The 14,877-nt window shown below is 42.2% G+C and overlaps 1 protein-coding gene across 9 annotated transcripts in view; it reads right to left on the bottom strand.

Moving 5' to 3' along the window:
* Positions 1 to 13,404, bottom strand: part of LOC8028528 (oxysterol-binding protein-related protein 6) — an 84,473-nt gene extending 71,069 nt beyond the window's left edge. For 6 of the 9 annotated variants that reach the window (XM_040499062.1, XM_029975857.4, XM_029975843.2 and 3 more), the window contains exons 1-2: positions 13,369 to 13,404; positions 6,842 to 6,938 (exon numbers count right to left, since the gene is read on the bottom strand). The gene's annotated coding sequence lies outside the window, so the exon portion shown is untranslated. Of the gene's footprint in view, positions 1 to 6,579; positions 6,939 to 13,368 lie in introns of those variants that run through there. The other 3 variants (XM_040499060.1, XM_040499061.2, XM_029975831.4) reach the window with 3 other exon arrangements.
* Positions 13,405 to 14,877: the final 1,473 nt, after the last annotated feature.

Consider the following 14,877-nt stretch of genomic DNA (forward strand, 5'->3'; position numbering starts at 1 on the left):
TGTGTGCTTAAAATGCTCCTAAAAAAAAAAAAATATTTTCTATCTGGTTGGGACACGCGTGTCAAAAAATTAAAACTATGAGGAAAAAAAATCTTTTTTTAGAGCAATATTGATTGTGCGAGATGCAATCCAGTTGGTAGTCACCTCCTTTCCACTTGTTTTCTCTCTTGGAATTTCGGGCGCGTGGAGGAGAGGTGGCTCACCTTCGCTTTCACGTTGAGGTGGAAAGCGAATTACTATCTTGGTGAGCGAATGACCATTCCGTGACGTCATGGACTTTGCGTGCAGAATTTCAAATAAAACTCTCGCCGTCAATATTGCTTTTCCTTTCTTTTGTGCAAAATTTATTTTTTGTTACGTAAGTCCCAACCAGGCTGTATTAAAAAAGCTGTTTTTTTTTCTTTTTGGGGGCCTTTAAAGAAAGCCAGACAGTTATTTCCCCAGTACTGTGTTTAATAGATGTTTGAAGTTTAACATTCTGCGGTAAAAGCAAGAAGGAAAAAAATTAAACTAAAAGGGTTGAAAGTTCTTTTTTAGGCGATACATAGCTTGCTGATCTCTTTTATTTAGACATTACCATTAATGGTCTCAAGCAACAGCATTTGCTCAAACCCCCGGTCCATAAGAGCCATGCAATACGGCCATGCTATAAGCGAAGCAAATTTTAAAAAAGCCTCTCTACAGGAGCAGCCGAGCACACTGCCGTGTTGTATTGGATGAAAGCAGCTTTTATGAACGAATAAAAGATAAAAAAAAAAAAGAGATCAACGGATCCCTTTTTTCAGCGTGCTACCACCTGAGCGAGCGCCGCTGGCCCAAAGTCTGACTCGCAGCATCTTCCAAAAAAATCCTTTTTTTTTTCTTCTTTTTTTGAGTATCGAGTATTGTGAAAATACACGATACACTAAAACTGCATTTTTCATACCGACACGCCGATACTTTCATTTCTGGCAAGCGATGCTTAATACCGATACACAAAATGTTTCGAAAGATAGTATCGAAGATACATGTATCTTTGTTACAGCCTATGCCTGTAACCTACAACCAAGACCAAAGAAGGTAGACTTGCAATTATCCCAAGCTTTCCGTGCCTATCGCGTTAACCCCGGAGCTCCCCATGTCAGCCGCTGCTCCTGACACCCCGGTGCAAAGCAGTGAAGCTCGACGCACGCACGCTAGTGAAAGGCGGTAAAGGCCGAAGCGAGCGGCACAAGTGCCAGGATACACAGTAGCCACGGTACAAAGTCATCTGACAGACATGATAACCAAGTGATGTCAGCAGGAGTACAAGACCCTGGTTTTGTCGTATTACAGTAGCTGTCATCCTATCTTGCCAAGTTTGCCCACGACTTTTAGTTCCTGACACCACCTAGAAATTTAGACGACGTCTGCGATCAATCGGCCAGCGCAGTCAACGAGCAATCTCTATACTACTTCGTTTCACCATAAGTAAAACCGCAGCCTACGCTACGAGTCAATGGGAACACTCAAACAGCTTCAGTGAGCGGCATCATGGCATTCGTCCTCTTCCTGTAGGCGTTCCTTCATTGGCTAGGCCAATCAAGTGCGGCAAACATCCCATAACTTGCGCTTTTAGGTATGTGTTTGATCCTTCGACTCCGCTGCGACTTAAAGGCAAACCATATGGTGAGTAGGGGTGCTGTGAAATATGCATTTCTACCATTTTCCTTTCCTCCTACTTCTCTAAATAAATAAAGCAATATTCTTTTGTTTTCTTTCATCCCATTTCGGCGCAGGTGTGGCGCAATTCTCAGCAAAAATTGCATTTTGGCGCAAGATGTAGCAGACTTTCATTCACAGCGCAATTTGGCGCAAATGGCACAGCTCTTCCATCACTGCAAACATTAGATACTGTAAAACGACTCATTTTTCGCGGGCTCAATATTTCGCGATTTAGGTCAAAGCTGAAGTTTCGTAATACTTCGCGGGTTCTAATTTTCGCGACGTGCTGGGATCTCAATCTAGACTCCAACGTGTTTACATTTTACCGGAATTGTTCGCGGGACCTATTTCTCGCGAATTGTAGGCGATTCGCGAAAATTAAGTCGTTTACAGTAGGGCTCTGGTTGTGGTGTTCCAACATGATAAAAAACCAGGGTGTGGAAAGTGTTTCGATTCGAGGCGAAAACCTCCGGATCACCTGAGAATGAAGGGAACTCCTGAGCACGTTCAAGAACACAACCGGAAGCTCCCTGTCTCATTATCATGTCAATGCACACATGACTTGGAAGGTGGTGCAAGAGTTGAGGGGTACCAAAGTTCAATATGTTCCTTTTTTTCTTTTCAAATGAAAACTAGCATTTGCAAGCAGAAATGGTTTTCTGATTTTAATTCAATAAGAAAGACTATAATTTCCAGAATGGACCAAAGTCCAAAAATCGTTGTACTGCCCCTTTAACTAATACTCAAATTAAAAAGAATGAAGCAGAAAGTTGTGAATATGCTTGTCATTAATCTGTCAAGGTGAAATAATAGACATTATTTGTAAGGATGACAAAGCAAACCAACCAAAGACTCTACAAAGACAGGATGCTAACTAACAACTCTGTGAACCCCAGAACATGGGAATACACTGCAACATTTAGAAATACTTTAAAGAAAAACTAGACAAGCCCAAAGTGAGGTTATACATGCCATGGAATCATGCATGTGACTTTGGCCTAATTTGACGGAATTAAAAATGTGATCTTCAAGCATTTGCAGTTAAACGTTTTGTGACTGCCAGGACCAATAAATTTATCGCTTGATCATTTCCTGTCTGCAAACATTTTTAAGTCCTTGAGAACATTGCAAAATACTCTCAGAAATGAACAAAAGTGATCTTCTGTCCACTCCCATTGCCCACAAACTATTAAAACTGGGCAGGTGTAGAAAAGAAGTGATGTGGAAGTTGTATAAAGAAATAAATCAATATTGTTATGTGTTCTATGAATAAGGGACTCAGCAATGCAAACAAGATTATATCCCAAATAGAATTCAAAATCGTTACTTAATGCTAGAGCAAAGGCACACATAACCTGCTACAATTAAGTGATTAATAAACAACCTGCACTGAAATGATGAAAGAGGCAACACCATGTGTGAGCCACATGCCCATAATGCAACTGTCAACTTTTTCTGCAGCTCATCTTGTAAGTACCATCAATTCAACAAGAAAGAAAATTGAAGTTGAAAAACCTACCGTAAAATACCAAGGAAGCACCCACTTTCGGACAAGCGCACACTATTAACATTTCCAAAACTTCGGAATTCTGATCATATGTTAAAGGGATTCTGAACCGAAATTTGGATTTCATAAAATAAGCCCGCAGAAGCATTGAACGGGACACAACAAACTCCAAAACATCACTCATACATCGATACCTCAAACGGATGGCCGAACTTTTGGAAAAGAAGGGGGCGATCAAGCGAGGTCTTTGACATCATTGTCCTCCTGGAAAATTTGATAATGAGGGGAAGCGGCCCCGCTTCTCTCCTTCTCGCTTCGGTTACCAGCTCCACGGGACGTAGTGAGGAGAGGGAATGAAATCGCGATGTGACTTATCTCGTCGGCCGTGTTCAATTGCGCATTTCTTTTCCAAAAATATGGCAATCAGTTAGAGATATTGCTGTACGAGTGATGTTTTTGGGTTTCACAGCACCCCGCCTATCCATCCAGCCTTGTTCTGTGAGCTCGAAATTTCGATTCAGTAACCCGTTAAGCACCCACCCCTCCAAAGCACCGCAAATATTCACCACACCATGGCAGCTGCAAGAACACCAGCGGGGATGACGGGGATATGTGCTTCCTTGCGATAAAAAGGGAAAGACTTTTTGGGCAGGGGAAACCATTAACTGTATTATCTAGTTCACTTGGGTAAAGTGAGAGGTCCCTACAGTGCTGGAGGTCAGCAGCCCAGTTGTAGCCATGTCAGGACAGACGGGGGTGAAGATAATGCGGTGTGACAATGAGCAGTTCTTGGAAACAAAACCAGTTGTCCCAGGGCTTTTCTGAGACATATCTTGGTAAAGTGTGCAAGCTACCGCAGTTCTCTCACTTCTCGTGCACGCTGCCGCCATCTTGGTTTTGATTGCTTGAACCAGACGAACGCCCATGTCTAGACTAACCAATTTTTTAGTGGAAGTGGGGTGGGGGGGCGCTTCCCCGGCATTTTACGGTGGTCATCTTTACAAAGGTTGCACCATGTTGCGTGCAATAATATGACAACAGAACCTCGGTAGTAATTGTGGCGTTTTAACCATGGAAGCATTGCTATGTAAAATCCTAACCTTTGTCAACTTTTATGGCTCTTGTTATACGTTACTCGAGATGTGAAGGGTTCTTTAGCAATAGAATGCCATGGTCTGTCTAACTTGGCTCTCAAATAAGGTGCACGAGTTGAAATCAACTTTTTTACTGCGCTTACACAGTTTGCCGTTGTATAAGGCTAATGAAACACATTACAGAAGTCATTCAACTTTGAAGGGGCACTCAAGTGGAATCTGAGATCATCTATTTATGGCGATAACTAATCTATGGGCACCAAGCATCCTAAAAAAAGAAAAAAAAATTACTCATGCACGGCCAATTTCCCTATTAAAAATCTAATCAAAGATTGTGACACGCCCCTCTTTCTGCGCCTTGGGGCAGACACTAAACGCTTCAGACGGCATTTTCAAACAATAATTGCTGTATTACATCTCCTAAACCCAAAGATTTGACATTTTTGTGAAAATATAATGCACATCGTGCCTAAAAAGAGCAATAAGAGTAATGTTCGGAATCTCCACAGAACTAATTTCATTTGTCATATTTTATGGAGGTAGAACAATAGACGAATGCATTGTTTCGTCTATTCCTTCTGTTGTCCTTGTTTTCTGGCGCTTTTCGAATCCTTTATGGAGGTGGTGGAGACCCGAGGAAGACCCGCCCAAAAGAAAAAAAGAATCAGTGTATTTCTATTGCTGTGAGTTTACTAAATGTCTTGCCATCTAGAACCAGTTATTTTTACGGACTGAAGCTTAACAAACAATATGCCATCAAAAACAAGCTGCTACAAAAGGCACTTGAGTGCCTTTTTAACCATAGTGGAATTCTGAACTGCCATTTCATTCCTTTCAAAGTGAATTCAGAAGAGTAGGTTTATACTTGAGCACATCTCCAATAAAGGCTGAGTAACCCAGAGTCTAGATAACTCTGCCAGCAGATGAACAGGAATGAACACACAAGTAGTGCTCAAGAAATAAGCTGCAAATGGTTTGATTCAGTGCAAAAGGAAAAGCTTGACAACCACTCTTTCTGTGGCATCTGAACAGCCATAAGGTATACCCAAAAAAATTGAGGCCACAGAAAGCAAACACAAAGTGATAGTACTAGGTGTTAATATGGGTCATAAAAATGTGAATCCAATATCACAGGACAGAAACAAATAACAATGTATGCAGTTTTCTACAAATCAGTGTATGTGCATATAAATATTGACAAAATAAAATGTCAGTGGCACAAACACTCACACTGTCAATTAAGAAACAGCTAGAGCTGATACTCAAACAGATGGATTAACTCAAAATTGGATGGTATATTCAAACCTCCCTGTTATGACTAGAAGTAATGTTTACGATTTGTCCGAAACAAGTTGTTAGAATGCATTGTCCCTGTACAAACAATACTGTCACAGGATATATGGATCAAGTTGCAAGCAACTTCAGTGACAGGATCTTGACGTTAGACATGTGAGTGACAACACAGCACTCAGTCGGCAATACAATGGAACTACTCAGCAGATATAGCTGCTCCAGACATACTTATTTCCAAGAAGCACGTTCATTTTGAGTGAACTATAAAAGGGATTAATTTCACTGATTAACTCCCTTTCTTGAAAAAAAAATATTGAAATGAACACAACCTTCTGAGAAAGACCTAGAAATTAATTTGTAAAATAGAATATTCTCAACATTGTGAAATACCACTGCCCGAAATCTGGCCAAATCCGAAGGAACTCCGAAGAGATTAGGTCAGTTTGTCCAGCTCCAGCGATTTATGGGCATACGGTTAGTAACATAAAATGATCGCCATCGGTGAACATAGGATTGGAAAAAGACAATGAGGAAATGCATTAAAAAAAATGACATTCGTCTTTTTTTCCGTGTGTACAGTACTCATGCAGCAGCAGCAGGGAAACTCGTCACACAGGTGCGTCCAAGGTTAAACTTCTTTCGCATAGCAAGCCAAACGACAATATTGCCAGGAACGAAGCACGCTTTTTCCCCCGTTCAAATCACGAAACGCTAAAGAAACCGAAGCGTTTTTAGTCCGACACGCGAGTTGTTATAAGCCAAAATCGTTCCGGTCATTTAAAGGCAGTTTTTTTTTTTTTTTTTCCCCGCTTTCAAAATAGAAAGCAACACACACACACACACCTTGGCATACCTGTACCTATTTTCCACACAAACGTAAAGTTGTCAACTCGCTGACAGGCCATCCTACACCGACACGACCAGCAGCGATACGACGGAGCAAATAACGACCGAGACACTGAACGCTACAAATAACGGGAAGTGCCAAAAGCCGCTACAAACCACGATCGCTGCTGCTGCTGCTACCAACCCGAGCAAGTCGCGTTGCTTTCATCTCCTCCGCAAGGCCCTCCTTTAGGCTTAGTAGACGTTCGAACGCGATCTACGCTTCAACGGACCCATTGCCGTACTCCTTTACGAAAACCCACAGCGTCCCAACGGGTCTCGGCAGAACGGTGGTGGCGTATGGGTGCGCCCGTAGCGAAAGTCGGGCCGAAGGAGGCTGCCCACCGTTCGCTGAATGAACCAGATGATGCGCCCTTACCTCAGCAGCAGAAGCAGCAAGCCGCCGGCCCAGCCGACCGCCGCACCGGATGTGCTCCAACCGGAAGCTCCCCGCCACCGGCTGCTAGCACCCCCACCTGGCAGAAAACGGGATGACGGCAAACGCGCATGAATAGGAATCGATACTCGGGCCGGTTTTTATTTCGCCTGCCTTCGACGCGTACTCGCGCCCGTGCGTGCGTCTGTGCACGCGCGCATGTTTCTTCGGTTTTTGCTTTCTCTCGCGTTCCTGGTTCTCTTCTTGTTTCGGTTCCCCGCGGCGCACTGGAACATTATTTCTGACCCGCATATTACCGCCCCTATGTCTCCGTAGGTACGACTCCAAAAGGGGAAAAAATGCTTTAAAGATTAATACCTTTAATTAAAAAAAAATTACCCCGTCAAGTGGCTTCCTTTGTCCGTTTACTTTCCACGGACTTTTCAGTTTCGTTTCACAATATTCAGGAGCAAGCGGTCACTAGAAACATTTAAGGAAAAAACTGCGGATAACTTTTCACGAAGGTTTATGGTATTGCATACAGGTTAAAATATCGACACAGAAATAATAATAATAATAATAATAATTATTATTATTATTATTATTATTATTATTATTATTATTATTATTATTATTATTATTATTATTATTATTATTATTATTATTATTATTGTTATTATTATTATTATTATTAGCTCTCACATTAATGGTACCATTAATCTTCTTGAAGAGTTTTCGGAGATTCTACACTCTTCCTTTGACAATAACATGTTTGTGTGCGCACTCTTTATCGACGTTGCCAAGGCGTTCGATTCCGTAAACCATAATATCCTCTTAGACAAGCTCTACAGAGTGGGCTTTCGTGGCCCATTTCATGCATTGTTAAAAAGTTTTCTAATAAATCGTACCTAAGTTGTTTCAGTTGGTAACGTACGCAGCTCCCTCGCTTTCCTAACTTCCGGAGTTCCACAAGGCTCTATTTTGTCTCCATTATTTTTTAACATCTACGTAAATGATATTTCAACGTCAATCACAACTTCTAAAGCATTTCAATATGCCGATGACACCCATAAGGCCCGTTCACACTTGCGACAGTCGCTGGAGCGACTAGCGACTAGCGACTGGTTTTTGGTCGCGGAGCGACCAAAACAGGTCGGTAGCGACCGATTTTGGGCAGTCGCTCCCTGACCGATTTCTCAAGTCGCAAACCGAGTCGCTGGACGGCGGAGCCTCATCGGAAGTGATGTGTGCGTTTGTTTACATTCGGCACTGCTTCCCGCGGGAAATAGCGACGGGCGCACGGCGGCGGTCACTGGCATGAAGTTCTCCGCGGAAGCTCTTATTAATGCCGTCAAAGACTATTTGTTTCTGTGCAATAAGCGGCACCCGAACACAAGGATCGGGGCAAAAAGCTGCAGGCGTAAAACGAGATCGGCGACGTTTTCGGCATGGCAGGTACGTACAATATCACGGTTGAGGGAGCGCACATATAGCCGTTGTTTTACGTTCCGAAGCAGCATTATGTTTTCTTGTTTTTTCCTGCCGGCACCTTTGATCAGAAAAACCTTTCAGCCGTCTCGAAAAGGAGTTGATTACTATCCGTCAAGTTGGCAGCGAGCCTGGCGACTCGTCGGTCGCTCAATCAGGTGTAAACACTGGTGGTCGCCAGTCGCTTGTCGCTAGTCGCTCCAGCGACTGTCTCAAGTCGCAAGTGTGATTATACTTTCTCGACATCTATAATGTGACTACTTCCATAAAGCCCTGCATGCAACACGGCGCGCGTTGCACTCTGGGAACTAGTTGGCCAGGGAGGAGGGTGGTATGGTTTCGGTTTCGATCGACACGTCGACAAGAGATTGCTTTCTGGTCCCGAGAGCGTAATTGTGGTCTCTAAACTAACCTAAATGGCCAGATCTGAAAGCTTAAGCACAAGCCTGAGAGGTATAGCTTGTCTTAACACATGCTTGTTGTATTTTTGTACTTGAACGTTCCTGTTAGCGTTCCAATTAAGGTATGTGGACGAGCCAGTGCTGGGAATCTCGACGCTGCGAAGCTCGGGGATCTTGCTTGTGTACGAATCAACAAGCTGTAGCAACCAATAAGTATGCATACATAGAGCTCGCGCCTTTATATTAGTGTTGTTGATCAGGAAGTTTGTTTCCTGCGTCCATAGACGAAATATTACTTTTTGCAAATACTGTTTTTTTTTTGTTTTTTTTATATGCCTGAGTATGCGAGGTAAAACTCGGAGGCGCCATTGAAAAGCTCAATTTTAACACACTTCTTATCTCTTATCTGTACTGCCCCGCAGCACTGCATGGAGTGAAGTCCCCACCCGCTTGCATTCCACTAATACCAACATCGCGTATGCGCATAAGGTTATCCTGCAATCATATAGGCAAATTCGCACATACAGACCGTTTTAAGAAAGCAAAAGTCGAGCACTTGTGTGAAGAATGTCGCACCATTCGCCGGAAGTGCGCCGGACGGGCATGAACCCCTATGCGCACCGCATGGTTCATGCCCGTCCGGCGCACGGTGCGACATTCTTCACACAAGTGCTCGAACGAATTCAAAGCGCGTTTGACGGTTGCTAATGGCCATAATAATTGTTATGTGTTTGTTTTCTTTCTGCCTGAGTATGCCGAGACACACCGTTCAGGCACAGATCTTGGGCGTCAGTAAAAGCTCGTCCAAAAAGGCTTAGCGAGGAGTAGGGGACGCTTGTTAGGGCCTCCGTCGTAGCTAGCCGATCTCAGCGTTTGCGAAAAGTTAATCTTTTATCAGCATAAAATTTTAGTGGGAGATATATGATGACACGAGGAAGACATCATAGTAAATTTTGAGCAGTAGTGAGGTCGAATTTATTGCGTTTCCTTAAAAGTTCATGCGTAAACGCTGGGCTCAACTTTGATACCCTGTGAGGATGCGGCTTGCTTTTTGCGAATGAAGTAAGAAGAAACAAACGTTTGGCAAACAAAATACGTGTAAAGCTCCAGATGAACAAATTTCAGTTCTAGTTCACTGGTACTAGACGGGATTATTGAAATTGAGCTCAAACATGCACTCGTGGGGTGAGATGACTAAGCCACGACTTACTACGTTTGCATACGCACGCACAATATCCGGTGTTTCGAAAATCAAGGAAAGTGACCCGGTCTTCGTTTTTTATCGCTCGAGAATGAGTGTATTGTACGTTCGTGAAAAGTGAGATAATCGGAAACGCAAGCAGCGCGTTCGGTCGCGGCGTGATAGCATGAGATGACGCTGCTCAGTCGAAACCGAAACTGAGTGGCCAACTAGTTCCCAGCGCTCGTGTCTGTCTTGTCTTTCTTTCTTTTGTCCTCGTCCAAAAAAGCGCTACCATGCCTTTAGTTCCCAGAGTGCAGTGCGTGGTATTTCACCGCGATGGGGCGCGTCGGTTTTGGAAGAAGTCCAAACGCTTCAGATGGATGTCGCTAAAATAATGGACTGGTTTTTTGCCAACAAGCTTCGGGTAAATGCTTCAAAAACGAAGCTGGTCTGCTTTCATAGCCCTTTAAAAAATGTAAGCTTGACTTCTCAGCTATTTCTCCACAACACCAATTGCTCACGCTCTAACTGTACACCTGTTGGATATGTTAGCTCCGTAAAATATTTAGGTCTTCACTTCGATAGTGATCTCTCATGGAACTCTCACATGTCAAATATATGCCAACGATTGAGAACTGTCTCATGTCTGCTTTACAATATCAAATCGTTTCTACCTTTGTCAATTAGAAAGAGCATTATGCACGCTTTAGCCTATAGTACACTAAGGTATGGCATAAGCGTATTTTTTAACTGTCCATTCTTTTGGCACTCAAGAATTGATCGTACGTTAAAGGGAATTCTGAAGAGTGTAGCATACAACACACACATGTCATCTAGTACGAGCTCGTTTGCTTCACTTAAGTTACCGTGTTTTCATTCACTCTTTCTTCAAACAGTAATTTGGCGACACTTCTGGGAGAGTGAGTTTAAGGTCTCGGCCAGTCCATCTCGCGAGCTTAGATCTGTTGTGCGTTTTCAATCTCCTCGAGTGAGAACTCACTATGGCGAAAGCATGCGTTCCTTTTATGTGCCAAAAGTTTTTAACGACGTTCCAGCTGCTCTACTTGCCATTTCCTAAAAAAAAATGCTGAAGACCTCTCTGAGAAACATGTTCGCCGATGTGGCTAGATAGTGACTTTTTTCCCATGTCGTTATTTTCCTTTTCTTTTGTAGTATGGTGCTGTACGTGCTTTTTGTGGTAATCGCTGGACCTGTCAAATGACGACTGCATTTATTGCGTGAAGTTTTTTTGTCTTCGACCCGTTGACTGAATGATTTTCTTTCTACTAATAAGTGTTTTTTTTTTTTTTTACTGAACATATGAAATATTTGAGAGAAAGACTCATGAATTCAAGGACTGTGTCTTCGAATGTACTCTTACAGTGTTTAAAAATACTCATGCCTGAGTGTTTTTTTTTTTTTACTTTTATGACTTTAATGATTGTAATTGACACAGTGATCAAGACAACGTTTGCTATAGTTTCATCTTCACAGCTTCACCCAAGTCACTGACACAAACATTCCGACTACATCCTGTCAAGTGAATCATCTGTATGTTATTTGCTTTTTTTTCCTGCACGTGATGTTATTCCATGCGAACTTCCTTTTTTGTATTTTCCAGTGAAGGGTCTGGTCCCACAAGTCCCTGATGGCTTTGATCGGACCCGATACTCAACTGGCTATACCTGCACTACTGAATGAATTTTACTATTATTATTATTATTGCGGAGAGTACTTTCAAGACAATGGGCAAGGACAAACGCAAGAAATGGGTGTGCAGAAAATGCAGAAAATCTAAATCACAGCCCAGTTTCTCTGACACCGAATCAGAGTCGATATCTCAGGATGGCTCTAGCTCCATCTCGGTCCACCTCGATGCCGTTAACAAAAAACTTAACCTACTGCATCATCTGAAAGAAAGTGTGGACAGGCTTAGTGACCTCCCTACAAACATTGAGGACCTGCTATTACTTATACCAACAGTTGAGGCCTTGAAAGAGACAGTGGGATAGAGGAGCACAGGATTCCATTATTTTATTTTATTTATTTATTTACACAGTACCTACATCGCCACAGGGGCATTATTGTAGGGGGTACATGGTACAGGAAAGTAAAAGGATTATACGTCACACTGTATCAAACATGTTCATAAAAAGTAAGACCACTGATTGAAAGAAGTGCAATAAGACTGTTACAAAAACTGTTACACAAAATCAGAAACATAACAGTACAAAACAAAAACACAGCACACAACTATTAAAGGATGTCTAATAATGAGGTGGAAAACATAGCATCCGAAGTCTCAGCGACCACGTGCTGCGGAAGACTGTTCCATTCACTAATTGATTTTGGGAAATATGAGTTCTTAAACATTTCAGTTCTACATCTAATGTTCTTTATTTTTAGCGGGTGGTGCAGCCTTAAAGACAGGTAATCAGGATTATGTAAGTAGTAAATACTTCTGAAAAGTTTCATTCTAAGATATTTTCTCCGCGAAACCAGAGATTTCCACTCCAGTTGTTTCTTTAAATCTGTTATACTTGAGCAAAATTCATAATTATTTGCAACAAAACGGGCTGCTATTTTGCACACGCTCTAGTTTCGATATTAAATTTACGTAATACGGGTCCCACGCTGGACAAGCATACTCTAAGATTGGCCTAACGTTAGTTACGTATAACAGCTCCTTAATATTTGTTGGGGCCATTTTGAAATTCCGTTTGGTAAAATTTAAAACGCGGTTTGCCTTTGCTGTTATTGCGTCGACGTGCTTAGTCCAGGAAAGATCTACGGTGAGATAAACCCCTAGATATTTGACATCTGCTGCCTCCTGAAGGGCAACACCGTTCAACTGATATTTTGATAGATAAGGCTGCTTTTTTTTTTTGTGAATCTAATATAATTGCATTTATTGATATTAAGAAACATTCGCCATTTGTCACACCAGGTCATCACCTTTTCAAGGTCTGACTGAAGTAGAAGAGAATCATCCTCACATTTAACCTTTCTATAGATCACACAATCATCTGCATATAATCCGACACTGCGTGTTAGGTTTTGTGCTATGTCATTGATATATATTAAAAAGAGAAGTGGGCCAAGTACAGACCCCTGTGGGACACCCGAGGTTACATCCGCATACGGAGAATTTTGACCACCAACAACTACGCATTGTTTACGATTTAACAAAATCGTCTAAATCTTCTAAAAAAAATATGACTCTATTCTTGCCCTTGTCAACTCAAAAGACAATGAGGTCAAGCTCCTGAGGTCAGAGGTCTCCTCACTGCAGTTGATAGTGTCTGAGCAGGCACTGGCAATACAGCAACTACATTCTATTTTGAATGATAAAGAACAGGAGAGACGGCAGTCAAACATGGAAATCCATGGAATTCCTTGCTCCCCTAACGAAGACATAGGTGCTGTTGTGAAGACCATCGCAGTAAAACTTGACATACCAGGTTACCTTGATAGTGAGATACATAAGGTCCACCAGCTCCATGGCAAGCCTGATTCCATCCCACCTATTCTGGTCCAGTTTGCCTCTACGGACATCAAACAAAAGTGGATGAGTGCCCGAAAGAGACTAAGCTTGCTCTCTCGCGCAGATGGCTCACAAAAAGTATATTTTAATGAAAATCTCACCAAAGCAAGCAAAGAACTTTTCTGGCTAGCCAGAACACGAGGCAAAGAAAGAGGCTATAGTTTTGTGTGGTTTAAAAATGGCACCATCTTTGCAAAGAAAGGGGAAGACTTTACTCCCATCCGAACCTCCAGAGCTAAAGACCTCGATCAGATTGTCTAATCATTGGCCGCTTTAATCACTGACCGCTTCAGTTGACTTTTATGGCCGACTATCAACACTTCTCCGATCTGTCTTCCCTTATAAATTGTTTTCCATCAGGAAACAGCACCCTCACAATTGTGCATGTTAATATTCGAAGCAGGAAATACTGGGACGAGTTTCAGGTTATTACTCAAGATATAAAGCACATTGTAGATGTTTTTGTCTTAACTGAGATAAATGTACATGATAGATCTCAGGGACCCTTTACATTGTCCGGGTATCAATCATTCTTTAACACACGTGACTCATGTCGAGGAGGCGGCATAGCAATCTACGTTTCAAGACAAGTAGTACTGCACTGAGTTGAAGTTATCTTTCACAGAAGCTGAGTACTTAACTATAAAAATTTGTAATAGCTACTTTACTGTATCACTTGTGGCATTGTATAGGTCTCCATCATGCAACGTTCTAAAATTCCTCGATGAGCTTAATATAAGCCTCACTAACATTGGCCCGAATGATGAAATTTGTCTGGTGGGGGATTTTAACATTGACATACTGAACTCCACAAGATCGAACGTCTGCGACTATTTGACACTTTTTTCTAACCATGGTCTCGCCTCTCTCATTCAAGCAGCTAAAAAAGAAGAATCTCTTAACAAGAAACTTGTTTTATCTATTAAAACTTGTTGTTGGCCTAGTTGGTTAATGATGCAGTCTAGCATCGATCACATCAACGTCAGAAGTTCTGGGGTGTCTGCTAAGTCTTCTGTCATCTCACAAAAGCTAGCCGACCATTATTTTGTGGTGTGCCAAATAAACGGCGGCATTCTATCAAAACAAGACAAGGAACGTCCAAGGCAGATTACAATCATTGACAGTCACACGTTTGACGGATTAATCGCATCATATGATTGGAATGGCTTAATAAGCACTAGCGAGAGTCTAACTGCTTACTCGGAGTACTTGACGCGTTCGACTATTGCACAGAACAGAGTACGAAAGTCATTACGACTAAGAAACGAAGACAGCAGCATGTTTGGCTAAAAGCAGATGTTCTCTCAGCTATTAAACTAAAATATATCCTATGGGCACGTCTCCGCCGGTCACCTAACAATCCGCAAGTAAAACTACAATACATAAGCCAAAGAAACCGCGTAACTGCTGTCATAGGCTCTGC

Source organism: Ixodes scapularis, unplaced genomic scaffold (genome assembly GCF_016920785.2).
Source record: "Ixodes scapularis isolate PalLabHiFi unplaced genomic scaffold, ASM1692078v2 PGA_scaffold9__187_contigs__length_104089568, whole genome shotgun sequence".
Taxonomy (NCBI): Eukaryota; Metazoa; Arthropoda; class Arachnida; order Ixodida; family Ixodidae; genus Ixodes; species Ixodes scapularis.